Source organism: Astatotilapia calliptera, unplaced genomic scaffold (genome assembly GCF_900246225.1).
Source record: "Astatotilapia calliptera unplaced genomic scaffold, fAstCal1.2 U_scaffold_39, whole genome shotgun sequence".
NCBI classification, from domain to species: domain Eukaryota; kingdom Metazoa; phylum Chordata; class Actinopteri; order Cichliformes; family Cichlidae; genus Astatotilapia; species Astatotilapia calliptera.
The window spans coordinates 42,857-58,994 of NW_020535777.1; the positions used below are offsets into that span (position 1 = coordinate 42,857).

At 41.1% G+C, this 16,138-nt stretch overlaps 3 long non-coding RNA genes across 3 annotated transcripts; all 3 read right to left on the reverse strand.

The window, feature by feature from the left end:
- Positions 1 to 2,032: 2,032 nt before the first annotated feature.
- Positions 2,033 to 4,429, reverse strand: LOC113018067 (uncharacterized). Its single transcript, XR_003271689.1, has 3 exons — positions 4,399 to 4,429; positions 2,231 to 2,302; positions 2,033 to 2,062 (listed from the first exon to the last, which is right to left on the reverse strand). It is a non-coding gene; the product is annotated as an uncharacterized LOC113018067 (long non-coding RNA).
- Positions 4,430 to 4,470: 41 nt separating this feature from the next.
- Positions 4,471 to 5,662, reverse strand: LOC113018068 (uncharacterized). The gene is made up of 3 exons (XR_003271690.1): positions 5,632 to 5,662; positions 4,669 to 4,740; positions 4,471 to 4,500 (listed from the first exon to the last, which is right to left on the reverse strand). It is a non-coding gene; the product is annotated as an uncharacterized LOC113018068 (long non-coding RNA).
- Positions 5,663 to 5,703: 41 nt separating this feature from the next.
- LOC113018069 (uncharacterized) lies at positions 5,704 to 6,871 on the reverse strand. The gene is made up of 3 exons (XR_003271691.1): positions 6,841 to 6,871; positions 5,902 to 5,973; positions 5,704 to 5,733 (listed from the first exon to the last, which is right to left on the reverse strand). It is a non-coding gene; the product is annotated as an uncharacterized LOC113018069 (long non-coding RNA).
- Between the last annotated feature and the right edge of the window lie 9,267 nt (positions 6,872 to 16,138).

The following is a 16,138-nucleotide window of genomic DNA, read 5'->3' on the forward strand; positions in this document are numbered from 1 at the left end:
TTTAGTGAAGTAGTTTTTGTCAAGCATCATGCGAGTAATGTTCAAATGCTGAAAAAAACAAAAAAAAAACAAAACTGTTCACATTAAGGATATTTTAATGACTACACATACACTGCTAATCCCCCTCCCCCCCCCAAAAAGGACATCCCAGATGTGAATGAAGGAATTATTCTTATTAAATACTTTGTTCTTTTAGGTAGTTGAGTGGCATGAAAGTGTGTAGTGAATGTGTGTGGCCTCCAGATGCCTGTACGACTTCCCTACAATGCCTGGGCATGCTCGGGATGAGGTGGCGGATGGTCTCCTGAAGGATCTCCTCCAAGACCTGGACTAAAGCATCTGCCAACCCCTGGACAGTTTGTGGTGGATGGAGTGAGACATGATGTCCCAGATGTGCTCAATTGGATTCAGGTCTGGGGAACAGGCGGGCCAGTCCATAGCATCAATGCCTTTGTCATGGAGGAACTGCTGACATACTCCAGCCACATGAGGCCAGTGTCGTCTCGCATTAGGTGGACCCCAGGGCCAAATGCACCAGCATGTGGTCTCACAAAGGGTCCGAGGACCTCATCTTGTTACCCAATGACAGTCAGGCTCTCTGGCAGGCACAGAAATGCCACCCCTCACCATTACTGACCACTGCCAATATGATCATGCTGGAGGATGTTGCAGGCAGCAGAACATTCCCCACGGCATCTCCAGACTGTCACGTGCTCAGTTTGAACCTCCTTTCAGCTGTGAGGAGCATAGGGTGCCCGTGCTGAAGTTGCCAAACTTTGTGTTTTCTGGCAAATGCCAAACATCCTGCATGGTGTTGGACTGCAAGCTCAATCCCCACCTGTGGATGCTGGACCCTCAAGTCACCCTCATGAAGTCAGTTTCTGACCATTTGAGCAGACAGATGCACATTTGTGGCCTGTTTGAGGTCATTTTGCAGGGCTCCTCTTGTTCCTCCTTGCACAAAGGTGGAGGTAGCGGTCCTGCTGCTGGGTTGTTGCCCTCCTATGGCCTACTCCACATCCAGGTAGCACCTCCATGCTCTGGACACTACACTAACAGACACAGCAAACCTTCTTGCCACAGCTCACATTGATGTGCTACGCTAGATGAGCTGCACTACCTGAGCCCTTGTGTGGGTTGTAGACTGTCTCATGCTTACCACTAAAATGAAATCACCGCCAGCATTCAAAAGTGACCATAACATCAGCCAGAAAGCATAGGTGCTGAGAAGTGGTCTGTGGTCACCACCTGCAGAACCAGTCCTTTATTATGGTGAATTGACTATAATTTCCACTTGTTGTCTACTCTATTTGCAAAACAGCATGTGAAACTGGTTGTCAGTGTTACTTCCTAAGTGAACAGTTTGATTTCACAGAAGTGTGACTGACTTGGAGTAACATCGCATTGTTTAAGTGTTCCCTTTATTATTTGAGCAGTTTATGTTATGGAATGGGGAATTGAGGACAATCCCAAGTATACCATTTTTACAAGGTCCTGCACCAATGAGGTAATACTGCATTTCTTTAATTAGACGTGACCACCCATTAATTAAAAAGGGAGCAGTGTTCATTTCAGCACGTCTTAACTTGTTGAACTCTATTAATGCTTTTTACTATACACTGTACCTATTCACTAAATGTCTCACCTTTGCACTTAAAGCCAAGCCACTTGAGGGAGGAAACCGGTCCCACACACTGAATGCACTTGTCCAAAGATGATATTGTTGTGCACACCAGACGATGATTGTGACACTGTTAGCAAAATATTGCAACATTTATTTGTTTTGGACAGTTGGAAAGGTGTGTTTTCAATTCAGTTGCAGATATCAACTAATAAACTTCGTCCATGTAAATCACATCACACCCAGGTGACTGCCAAACACACACACACACAGCATCCATAAAGAATGATGATAGATTAAATTATTAGTTCATTAAGTGGTACACTGGATTATATTTACCCTTTCAGGCTCTGGATGTTTCAGGTCCAGATCATTGTTTGGAAAGCTGTTTGGTTGCGGCTTTAGGCAGCTCACAGTCTTCTGAATCTGGCTGGTCTCAGTCTTCGTGTGTAACAGATAGAGAATGAAGACAAAAGAACAGTAATCTGACAGTTACTAAAAATGCATCACTCAAGAGGATGAATAGACCATTTCACTATTGGCAAATAGCGTAAGGTACACATCGTGCATGAGAAACATTCATTAAAATCTGTCCTAGGTCAATGTTACCTCTTCAAAATCTTGCACTGAAGAAGAATGCATGGCTTCTGAGCCTTGCTGAGGCATTTCTTCATCAAGATCCTGCAACAAAGAAAAGATGGCACAAAGATTAGACCAAGTGCTCTTCTTGCAACTGTACTGGGCAGGCCTGTGCTTCTGTCTTTAATTTGCATGTGTGTGTGTGTGTGTGTGTGTGTGTGTGGGGGGGGGGGGGGGGGGGGGGGGCTTTCCACTCAAGAAATGTTTTCTTCTGAAAAAAATACTGGCTACAATAGTTAACAACTGATTCCTTTGCAATCATCCATCCTCTTCCACTTATCCTTATCAGGATTGTGGGGTAGCAGTTTTGGGGCCTATACCAGCTACCATAGGGCAGTACAACCTGGACAGATCACCAGTCTAACATGGAAGGACAAGCATTTGCATTCACACCAAAGGGCAGTTTTGAATCACCAGTTAACCTAACCCCATAAGCTACATCTTTGGACTGTGGGAAGAAGCCAGAGTACACAGCGAGAGAGCCCATGCACTACCAGCAGTAAAAAGTGCCTAAAACAAGTTAAGTTGTATAGTACTATCTATCTTAATGTTCAAGCCTGAGTTTCAAACCACATAGAAACAAAGCACATGTAGTCAGTTCTGCATGCTGTAGGTCAAACTGTCAAGAAATACGAGAAGACCCCTCCTAAAACCAGAGTGATGTCACCATGAAGCAAACTTTGACAGAGTCTCCCAATAACAGTGTGGTCCTCCTAAGTCACATTTGGGTGGTTAACACACACACTCAGATGTTATCCAGACTTGCACTTTGAAACAATGAAAAGGACCTACAAGCCACAGTCCATGTAAATCACATCACACCCAGGTGACTGCCAAACACACACACACACAGCATCCATAAAGAATGATGATAGATTAAATTATTAGTTCATTAAGTGGTACACTGGATTATATTTACCCTTTCAGGCTCTGGATGTTTCAGGTCCAGATCATTGTTTGGAAAGCTGTTTGGTTGCGGCTTTAGGCAGCTCACAGTCTTCTGAATCTGGCTGGTCTCAGTCTTCGTGTGTAACAGATAGAGAATGAAGACAAAAGAACAGTAATCTGACAGTTACTAAAAATGCATCACTCAAGAGGATGAATAGACCATTTCACTATCGGCAAATAGCGTAAGGTACACATCGTGCATGAGAAACATTCATTAAAATCTGTCCTAGGTCAATGTTACCTCTTCAAAAATCTTGCTGAGGCATTTCTTCATCAAGATCCTGCAACAAAGAAAAGATGGCACAAAGATTAGACCAAGTGCTCTTCTTGCAACTGTACTGGGCAGTCCTGTGCTTCTGTCTTTAATTTGCATGTGTGTGTGTGTGTGTGTGTGGTGTGTGTGTGTGGGGGGGGGGGGGGGGGGGGGCTTTCCACTCAAGAAATGTTTTCTTCTGAAAAAAATACTGGCTACAATAATTAACAACTGATTCCTTTGCAATCATCCATCCTCTTCCACTTATCCTTATCAGGATTGTGGGGGTAGCAGTTTGGGGCCTATACCAGCTACCATAGGGCAGTACAACCTGGACAGATCGCCAGTCTAACATGGAAGGACAAGCATTTGCATTCACACCAAAGGGCAGTTTTGAATCACCAGTTAACCTAACCCCATAAGCTACATCTTTGGACTGTGGGAAGAAGCCAGAGTACACAGCCAGAGAGAGCCCATGCATTACAGCAGTAAAAAGTGCCTAAAACAAGTTAAGAAGTTGTATAGTACTATCTATCTTAATGTTCAAGCCTGAGTTTCAAAAAATTTCAACATAGAAACAAAGCACATGCAGTCAGCTCTGCATGCTGTAGGTCAAACTGTCAAGACATACGAGAAGACCCCTCCTAAAACCAGAGTGATGTCACCATGAAGCAAACTTTGACGGAGTCCCCCAATAACAGTGTGGTCCTCCTAAGTCACATTTGGGTGGTTAACACACACACACACACACACACACACACACACTCAGATGTTATCCAGACTTGCACTTTGAAACAATGAAAAGGACCTACAAGCCACGGTCCATGTAAATCACATCACACCCAGGTGACTGCCAAACACACACACACACACAGCATCCATAAAGAATGATGATAGATTAATTAGTTCATTAAGTGGTACACTGGATTATATTTACCCTTTCAGGCTCTGGATGTTTCAGGTCCAGATCATTGTTTGGAAAGCTGTTTGGTTGCAGCTTTAGGCAGCTCACAGTCTTCTGAATCTGGCTGGTCTCAGTCTTCGTGTGTAACAGATAGAGAATGAAGACAAAAGAACAGTAATCTGACAGTTACTAAAAATGCATCACTCAAGAGGATGAATAGACCATTTCACTATCGGCAAATAGCGTAAGGTACACATCGTGCATGAGAAACATTCATTAAAATCTGTCCTAGGTCAATGTTACCTCTTCAAAATCTTGCACTGAAGAAGAATGCATGGCTTCTGAGCCTTGCTGAGGCATTTCTTCATCAAGATCCTGCAACAAAGAAAAGATGGCACAAAGATTAGACCAAGTGCTCTTCTTGCAACTGTACTGGGCAGTCCTGTGCTTCTGTCTTTAATTTGCATGTGTGTGTGTGTGTGTGTGGGGGGGGGGCTTTCCACTCAAGAAATGTTTTCTTCTGAAAAAAATACTGGCTACAATAATTAACAACTGATTCCTTTGCAATCATCCATCCTCTTCCACTTATCCTTATCAGGATTGTGGGGTAGCAGTTTTGGGGCCTATACCAGCTACCATAGGGCAGTACAACCTGGACAGATCGCCAGTCTAACATGGAAGGACAAGCATTTGCATTCACACCAAAGGGCAGTTTTGAATCACCAGTTAACCTAACCCCATAAGCTACATCTTTGGACTGTGGGAAGAAGCCAGAGTACACAGCCAGAGAGAGCCCATGCATTACAGCAGTAAAAAGTGCCTAAAACAAGTTAAGAAGTTGTATAGTACTATCTATCTTAATGTTCAAGCCTGAGTTTCAAAAAATTTCAACATAGAAACAAAGCACATGCAGTCAGCTCTGCATGCTGTAGGTCAAACTGTCAAGACATACGAGAAGACCCCTCCTAAAACCAGAGTGATGTCACCATGAAGCAAACTTTGACGGAGTCCCCCAATAACAGTGTAGTCCTCCTAAGTCACATTTGGGTGGTTAACACACACACACACACACACACACACACACACACACACTCAGATGTTATCCAGACTTGCACTTTGAAACAATGAAAAGGACCTACAAGCCACGGTCCATGTAAATCACATCACACCCAGGTGACTGCCAAACACACACACACACAGCATCCATAAAGAATGATGATAGATTAAATTATTAGTTCATTAAGTGGTACACTGGATTATATTTACCCTTTCAGGCTCTGGATGTTTCAGGTCCAGATCATTGTTTGGAAAGCTGTTTGGTTGCGGCTTTAGGCAGCTCACAGTCTTCTGAATCTGGCTGGTCTCAGTCTTCGTGTGTAACAGATAGAGAATGAAGACAAAAGAACAGTAATCTGACAGTTACTAAAAATGCATCACTCAAGAGGATGAATAGACCATTTCACTATCGGCAAATAGCGTAAGGTACACATCGTGCATGAGAAACATTCATTAAAATCTGTCCTAGGTCAATGTTACCTCTTCAAAATCTTGCACTGAAGAAGAATGCATGGCTTCTGAGCCTTGCTGAGGCATTTCTTCATCAAGATCCTGCAACAAAGAAAAGATGGCACAAAGATTAGACCAAGTGCTCTTCTTGCAACTGTACTGGGCAGGCCTGTGCTTCTGTCTTTAATTTGCATGTGTGTGTGTGTGTGTGGGGTGGAGGGGGGCTTTCCACTCAAGAAATGTTTTCTTCTGAAAAAAATACTGGCTACAATAGTTAACAACTGATTCCTTTGCAATCATCCATCCTCTTCCACTTATCCTTATCAGGATTGTGGGGTAGCAGTTTTGGGGCCTATACCAGCTACCATAGGGCAGTACAACCTGGACAGATCACCAGTCTAACATGGAAGGACAAGCATTTGCATTCACACCAAAGGGCAGTTTTGAATCACCAGTTAACCTAACCCCATAAGCTACATCTTTGGACTGTGGGAAGAAGCCAGAGTACACAGCGAGAGAGCCCATGCATTACAGCAGTAAAAAGTGCCTAAAACAAGTTAAGTTGTATAGTACTATCTATCTTAATGTTCAAGCCTGAGTTTCAAAACCACATAGAAACAAAGCACATGCAGTCAGTTCTGCATGCTGTAGGTCAAACTGTCAAGAAATACGAGAAGACCCCTCCTAAAACCAGAGTGATGTCACCATGAAGCAAACTTTGACAGAGTCTCCCAATAACAGTGTGGTCCTCCTAAGTCACATTTGGGTGGTTAACACACACACACACACACACTCAGATGTTATCCAGACTTGCACTTTGAAACAATGAAAAGGACCTACAAGCCACGGTCCATGTAAATCACATCACACCCAGGTGACTGCCAAACACAAACACACACACAGCATCCATAAAGAATGATGATAGATTAAATTATTAGTTCATTAAGTGGTACACTGGATTATATTTACCCTTTCAGGCTCTGGATGTTTCAGGTCCAGATCATTGTTTGGAAAGCTGTTTGGTTGCGGCTTTAGGCAGCTCACAGTCTTCTGAATCTGGCTGGTCTCAGTCTTCGTGTGTAACAGATAGAGAATGAAGACAAAAGAACAGTAATCTGACAGTTACTAAAAATGCATCACTCAAGAGGATGAATAGACCATTTCACTATCGGCAAATAGCGTAAGGTACACATCGTGCATGAGAAACATTCATTAAAATCTGTCCTAGGTCAATGTTACCTCTTCAAAATCTTGCACTGAAGAAGAATGCATGGCTTCTGAGCCTTGCTGAGGCATTTCTTCATCAAGATCCTGCAACAAAGAAAAGATGGCACAAAGATTAGACCAAGTGCTCTTCTTGCAACTGTACTGGGCAGTCCTGTGCTTCTGTCTTTAATTTGCATGTGTGTGTGTGTGTGTGTGTGTGGGGGGGGGGGGGGGGGGGGGGGGCTTTCCACTCAAGAAATGTTTTCTTCTGAAAAAAATACTGGCTACAATAATTAACAACTGATTCCTTTGCAATCATCCATCCTCTTCCACTTATCCTTATCAGGATTGTGGGGTAGCAGTTTTGGGGCCTATACCAGCTACCATAGGGCAGTACAACCTGGACAGATCGCCAGTCTAACATGGAAGGACAAGCATTTGCATTCACACCAAAGGGCAGTTTTGAATCACCAGTTAACCTAACCCCATAAGCTACATCTTTGGACTGTGGGAAGAAGCCAGAGTACACAGCCAGAGAGAGCCCATGCATTACAGCAGTAAAAAGTGCCTAAAACAAGTTAAGAAGTTGTATAGTACTATCTATCTTAATGTTCAAGCCTGAGTTTCAAAAAATTTCAACATAGAAACAAAGCACATGCAGTCAGCTCTGCATGCTGTAGGTCAAACTGTCAAGACATACGAGAAGACCCCTCCTAAAACCAGAGTGATGTCACCATGAAGCAAACTTTGACGGAGTCCCCCAATAACAGTGTGGTCCTCCTAAGTCACATTTGGGTGGTTAACACACACACACACACACACACACACACACACAGATGTTATCCAGACTTGCACTTTGAAACAATGAAAAGGACCTACAAGCCACGGTCCATGTAAATCACATCACACCCAGGTGACTGCCAAACACACACACACACAGCATCCATAAAGAATGATGATAGATTAAATTATTAGTTCATTAAGTGGTACACTGGATTATATTTACCCTTTCAGGCTCTGGATGTTTCAGGTCCAGATCATTGTTTGGAAAGCTGTTTGGTTGCGGCTTTAGGCAGCTCACAGTCTTCTGAATCTGGCTGGTCTCCGTCTTCGTGTGTAACAGATAGAGAATGAATATACAGTGCATTTTTGAAGAGGCTTTTGAAACATTAAATAAACTGTATGAGAAAGATAAGTTTCAAGCTATTGTCTTTAAAATATTCACTGTCATGTATAGAGAATTTAAGGCCCTATGATTAAGAGACAAATAGTCAGTGTGATTTCTTTATTTTTTAAGCCATTGCTAAAGGAGTAAAACAATCACCTGTAGCAGCAACGAACTGTCACTAGGGCCCATTTATCTTCAAGGGACAAAATTTAAAATGAATCTAACTAAAGAGGCTACACAGCAAAATCTCCAGTGTTAAATTAACACTAGAGAGTGTCTATATGGGTCCACACAACACTGTTGAGTGTTGAATTAACACTTTTGACAGTGTTATATGTTTAAAAGTAACCTAGTCAGTTTTGAAGATTAACAAAGACTAACACTGAGCAGTGCTGATTTTCTAACACTGGAATATTTCTAACATTTTGAGTTATTTTCCAGTGTTAGAAAATCAGCACTGCTCAGTGTTAGCCATTGTTAATCTTCAAAACTGACTAGGTTACTTTTAAACATATAACACTGTCAAAAGTGTTAATTTAACACTCAACAGTGTTGTATTTAACACTCAGAGGTGTGGACCCTTATAGACACTCTCCAGTGTTAATTTAACACTGGAGATTTTGCTGTGTAGAATCACATTAAACATCAATCACTGTTAAAATTTAGAAACCGAAAGCCATTTTTTATTTCTGCATACCTGCTGATATTTTTTTAGTGCTTTTAGAGGGCTTTGATGTGGCAGCCATCACAATTGCCTGTTTTCCATTAGTACCTACCCCTGTTTTTCCAGTAGGTTATAGTACCATGTAGTTTTTCAGTAACTACTGCACCAAGGTTCCAAGTGATCCAAAGTGATCAGAAAATTTGACATAGACTGAATGCCACCAGGTGGCTGGTCAATGGTGTCACTCGATAAGTTATGAGTGCGCCTCCTTCGTGAAAATCCAAGCCATCATTTTTGAAACTCTGAAATGTTTGAAATAGCGACCAAAATTAACAGCGTGATCCCTGAATTGAACACTAAAGTATAGACTGAGCAGCAGGCATTTTGTCACCTTGACGTCCATGCTTGCTGTGGCATTTATATCACTGGATGCTCGGCTGCATTGCTATAGTTACCCCAGGCACAGTAGGTGATACTCAATTTCAGTGAAAAACTAGATGCCCTAAGTCACGTTAAGCCAATTTGAGTAGGTACAAATGTAAAAATGGCTTAGGGTATGCAATTTATCAGTTCCAAAAAGTACAATTGTAGAAATACCTTGCATCTCCAGAGCCAATCCGAGTCACCATAATTATAGTCTATTTCTTCGCCTGGACTTATGTCTCTGCTTGCAAATAAGCATAGATGGGGCTTTCCATTGATATTTAATATTTTCATCTTAGCACTTGGACTGATGTGGTTGTCGTTGACAAGTCTGCCTAATGACCCATCTTCTTGAGATGCATCCACACTGTGGGGTTAGGCAAAAAAGTATTAGCTTAACTAGTTAGTTAGGAAGCTTTTTTTTTTCATAAATCAAAAGCAATGTGTCATTTAATCTTAATCAAACTACACTGATATAATACGCACCACCAGAGTTTTCCATCAAACTTGAATTCAAACATGAACACCTTCAGGCTGTCATGATAAACTCTGTGTCTCCGCTCACATTCTTCTTTTGTTATGAGTTTACCTCTGTATTCCAAAAGAAAGTCTCCTTTTTGGAATGGAACAGTCGTGAAAATGCCCCGACCTGAATTGCAGAGGCATACCAAGTGAGTGACAAAAGACAAAGTGACAAACTCCAAATCTAATCCAAACTAAAGACCAACTTACCTTTGAAGGCATTTATGTAGTGGATATCAAGTCCCAGTTTGTCCCTTCCAGCAGAAACATGACAGACTGCATCCTCCCGTGGAGGAATGCGTCTCCTTCGCATGTTCTCCTGTACGATTGGCTGTATTACCAAAGCATATAAAGTATTACGATTATCGTCATCATTGTCATCATCATCAGTAGTAGCAGAACTAGCAGTAGTGTAGTTTACAGCATAAACACAGCTGACTTATTCATAGTGCTAATTTATGCCTTCTTTTAAAATGTTAAAGGCCTAGTACTCAAAATGGCGACATGTGACATTTCTGTAATGGCGACTGCAGAGAGTGATACAAGTACTGAGAAAGCTTAGGCATCAAAACTGTAAGAAGTTTTTTCTTCAGGCATATAAATAAATACACGACTAAATACACTTATACCCTTGCTTTTATTTTAGGGCTGTCAGCAGAATGACAGACATTGGACAAACTGCCCGAAATTAGCTAACAGCGACATCAGGGATTTTGACTCAGACTGCGCTGGTTTAATTGTTAATCGCGTTAGTCGCGATGTCGGCATTAACACGTTTAAGCCACAATAATGCTTTAACACCGAGTAAATCCTAACACGGGTTAGCCCGCTTTATCGCGTTGACGCGGTTAGTCGTCAGCCCTATTTTATTTACTCAATGACAAACGCTGGGGCCGTTTTACTTCTTCAAAGACTCACTAACAGTCCATAAAGCATAAATTAAACCAGTTTAATATAGGCCTGTGCACCTATAATTTCATATAGTATTAAAGTCATGGTGCATTTTACATTAAAAAAGGCTTACCTTTGTGTTTTTAATCCGTCTTCGTATTGCCGTCGACATACACTTGTTAAAGGGCACGCGCGCGAAAGTTGTGGCGCCGTTTCCTGTAGGTACCGCCTATATATATAGCCTACCAATCACAATGACTTCCGGCCGTGTGTATTGAAAATGTGTATTAAATTGCAGTACCTACACACATCCACTCTAACTCGAAACGTCGCTGTGCAATACACTGGAATACACAAAAATCAGGTGAGGGGTATAGGTGGACTTTTAAGAAAATCAGAAAATCTTTTAATTATAGTTTAATAAATGAATTTACACTACAGTTTAAGCAAATACAGGTCAAAAGATAAATAATGACCTCATAAGAAGTAGAAAAAATTATTATTTAGACACTTAAAAATGCATTTACAAGTCATGTTTTAGGGGGACACATGAATACACAGCAAAAAGTCGAAATGTCCCCGGAGCCCAGGTACAGCGCAGGTCAAATGTCAATCCATACCACATAGACGCACTCACACACACACACACACACACACACACACACACACACACGTTTCTTGGGTTAGAGGGACAATTTCTGAAATTTTTGGCAAATCAGACTGGACATAGGGCTATGGGGACACCGGGTTCCAGAGGTGCTAGAGCTACAATATGCATATCAAAAATCATGAAAAAAAATCAGCAAACCTATACACAACTTAAAATGTAAACATTTTCTTTGCTCGACTGAGATATAAAAAAGGCTATTTTTTCAGACATTCTGGTGGTTTGTAGAGACTTTTCTGTAGCTCGGTCTATAAGGACAGTCTGGTGTACAAGGTCAGTGATGTCATCATACATATACACAAAGTATAGTCTGTTCTGAAGGGACACATGGTGTGTAAAGCCAGTCTACTGTACACACACACACACACTGATTAAATCTGGTTTAAAAGGACACATGGTGTGTAAAGCCAGTTCACTGTACATATACTCACACATGCACTAAGTATAACCTTCTTAGAAAAGAAGGTGTATTATAAGACTGTGACTGATACATCATTATAGTAAAATTGAATAAATTTGCTTAGGCTGCTGCCCCTGCGACCCGGCCTCGGATAAGCAGTTGAAGATGGATGGATGGATGAATAAATTAAAAAATAATAAAAAGACTATATTTTGGTTTTCTCTGATGAGCATTACAATCTGACATACAAGCTTACATAAAACACCACAGATCATATCTGTTGTGATCTACTAACAGGTGGTCAAAGTGTCATTAAAACAACTAGAAGCATAACACAACAGTGCTTGCATCAACTAGAACAAACTATGTATTATAGAGTTTTTCATTGTCCTGAAGAAACTGGCACTGAGTGGCTTACCAATAAAACAGCACCTTTGCACACCAGGGGTGAGTCGGGCTGACACCATGACTTATACATAAGACTTATATCAACACACAACACATTTGTTGAATTACTGAATTATATTTAATATAACCAACTCAATAATCAATTCCTTAAAAGGACAGCATTGTAACAATTATTGAAGGAAAATAAAAGTGAATCCTGGCATTAAAAGACTCAGGCTAACCACACATCAAAACAAAACACTGCCTGTGAGCACAGTGAAGTCAACTACATACTTTTTGAATGGAGAACACTAACCTTGAAATCAGGCCCAGAAAGGTAAAGGCTCAGACTGTCAAAAAGTGCATTTAGTGTTTAACATTTTTTTTTTTTTTTTTTTAAAGGCCAGTCCTCTGTTGCGCACAAAATCTCAAATGTTTTGAATAGATCTCGTCTCCAAGATAGGTTGTTCCTTTTCTTTGCACTTCAGACACTGCTGGTTGGTGACAGTGATACCGTTTTCAATAAAAGGCTTCATATGTTTCATCACCGCTCCTATCTCCTCCTCAGACCATGGTCTCTTCACACACCGCCTTGATGAAACACGTAAACCTGTTCAATAAAACAAAACAAATTTGAAGTTTAAAAAGATCATGTGAGATGCACTTGTAGGTAGAGATGGTGTTCAAAACTGTGAAAACAAGCTGGTACTTGTCTAAACAAATTGTGTGTGATAATAAATAGACTGTAGACCTGATAAAATTTAAAGTTTGATTGTTTTCATTAACATGATAGTTCATCACACTGCTTGGTAAACACAAAATACATTCAGCTTCTTTATATGTTATATAATGTCTAACCACATGATGTTGGTGTTGACTGCACATAGTGCCTAGTGATGGACATGGCATCTGATTTATATCATACCTTTAGTAACTGAGTCAGGGACAGGAGGTGAACCAGAAGTCACACAGGCATCATTCCCCTGGTCATCTAAAAAATATTGCACAGTATAAATGTATGGGCTTAAAGAGGCTTTCTGCCTACCAATCAAACACCATGAGCACAGAGGGGACAATGACAGCCAGTTCTATTATACTAACTATACACATGGCAATGCTGCTGAACTGGATGAAGTCAACAATACCTTGGGTAATAAGTTTACTGGGAAATGATGTAGATTTTGCACAGGCCAAATTTTGCTTGGCCAAAACTGATGAAGCATCAAAATACTAGTCATAAAGCATTAGTGTCACAATTAGGAATGGAACAACTAACAATCGACCATGTAAAAATGTACTGATGGTTAGTAATATTGTTCTATACACAATCCCAGGTTATCGTAATCAGCATAGTAGTGTTAATAGTAAAGTCTGATTTCATTTTTAATGCAATGAAAAACAGAGATGCAAGTGGCATTAATGAAATAAGAGAGCATCGTTATCATACGTGATGTGCGCTGTTAAAATACATTACTGCATATTTCACTGGATTTGTCTCTGAACAAGACTAACTCACAGATCCCAGCTCATTACATAAGATATGTTGGGCAAACTTTGAGTACAGCATTGAAAATGTACCTTGAGCTGCAGTCTCGGAGAAGTGAGGCAAATCAGAAGAGAGATAGATAGATATATATATATATATATATATATATATATATATATATATATATATATATATATATATATATATATATAGATAGCGAGTTCTCACACTTAGAAATCATGGAGGGCTCTGAAATTTTCATCATAGGTACATGTCCACTGTGAGAGACATAATCTAAAAGAAAATTCCGGCAATCACAATGTATGATTTTATAACAAGTTTTTTGTATATTTCTTTGTAAAATAAGTATTTGAACACTTGAGTCAAACTATATTAATATTGCCTTTGTTAACAATTGCAGCGGCCAAACAGTTCCTGTAGTTCTTCACCAGGTTTGCACACATTGCAGAAGGTCTTTTGACCCACTCCTCCACACAGATCTTCTGTAGATCTGTCATGTTTTGGGCCAACACAGACTTTTAACTCCATCCACAGATTTTCTATTGGACTGAGGTCTGGAGACTAGTGAGGCCACTCCAGAACCTTGAAATGCCTCTTACGGAGCCACTCCTTGGTTTTCCTGGCTGAGTGCTTCAGGTCTTTGTCTTGTTGAAAGACCCAGCCAGAACCCATCTTCAATGCTCTGACTGAGGGAAGGACGTTTTGGCCCAAAATCTCACAATCCATGTCCCCGTTTATCTTCTCCTTAATACAGTGCAGTCGTCCTGTCCCCTGTGCAGAAAAACAGCCCAGAGCATGATGTTTCCACCCTCATGCTTCACTGTAGGATGGTATTATTGGGATGAGACTCATCCTTCTTCTTCCTCCAAACCCCAACAATGGAGTTTAGACCAAAAAGTTTTATTTTGGTCTCATCGGACCACAGGACTTTCTCCCATGACTCTGGATCATCCAGATGGTCCCTGGCAAACTTCAGACGGGCCTGGACATGGGTTGGCTTAAGAAGGGGAACCTTCAGTGTGATGAATGATTTTAAACCATGACGTCTCAGTGTATTACTGATAGTAGCCTTGCCAACGGTGGTCCCAGCTCTCTTCAGGTCATTGACCAGCTCGTCCCGTGTAGTTCTGGGCTGATTCTTCACCTTTCTTAGGATCACTGACACCCCACGAGCTGAGATCTTACGTGGGGCTCCAGTCCGAGGAAGACATTAGCCTCTTCCATTCAGGGGCGCCTGCAGGAGTCTTGCAGAGGGTACACACAGTCACCTGCACGCGCTCCATCGCGCACACGCACATGCGTGCACGCGCACTGTCGCGCACCGAGCTGCTTGGCAGTGTCTCTGGAGCCCTTTCCAGCTTTGTGAAGGTCTAAAGTTTTGTCTCTTGTGTCGTTGGACAGCTCTTTGGTTTTACTCATGTTGCTGCAACACTTTTGACAGATTGTGGGGTGCACATGTGTCTTTATGAAAGCTAACGGCATCAAACAGGTGCTGCTAAATTAGAATCATGAGCAGAGTGTAGTTGGACTGTTTAAAAGCAGAATAACAGGTCTTTGAGGGTCAGAAATCTGCATGATAAGCAAGTGTTCAAATACTTATTTTAAGCAGTAATATACAAAAATATTTTAATAAAATCACAAATTATCATTTCCAGAATTTTCTTTTAGATTCTGTCTCTCACAGTGGACATGTACCAACGCTGAAAATTTCAGATCCCTCCATGATTTCTAAGTGGGAGAACTTGCAAAATAGCAAATACTTACTTTCCTCACTGTAAATGGTATTAACTACACAGCAAAGTACAAACAGAACTGCAATAACAACCAGAAGGGATGCTTGCGATCTTTAGCTGGGTATGACAAGTAGAACAAATATTGCAAACATCTGGCAGCTACAGTGGAAATGTATTTAATCCACTACGAGTGGTCTTTTCTAACCAGTGTCCCCTCAACCCATGTGTTTTTCTGAGTATGCCAAACACTGGAGATGAAACAGTGAAAGACTCAGTTTGAGCTCAGATGTCAGGACAGTGTTCTCACATACCTTGAGTTTGTCTGTGTCAGACACACACACATAGTTAAGCATTTTATGTTTCACCTTCAGTTAAATACAGTTCTAACTCTCACCCTAACTGCAAGGAAACAGAGTGATTAACCCTTACCTAGTTAAGTGAAGCCAAAGTAAGACAATACTAAGAAGCTAAAGTGACTGTGAGTAAAAGGTGCATGTATATGTCTGACACAGAAAAACCCAAGGTTTTCAAGGACACTGTCCATCAGCCTCATAATGACATCTGAGCTCAAACTGATGCTTTCACTGTTTCACCTCCAGTGTGTGGCCACTCAGTAAAACACACTTGTTAAGGGGACACTGTGGTTAGAAAAGACCTCCTGTTCTAAATAGAGGACATTTCCACCACCGCTGCCAGATG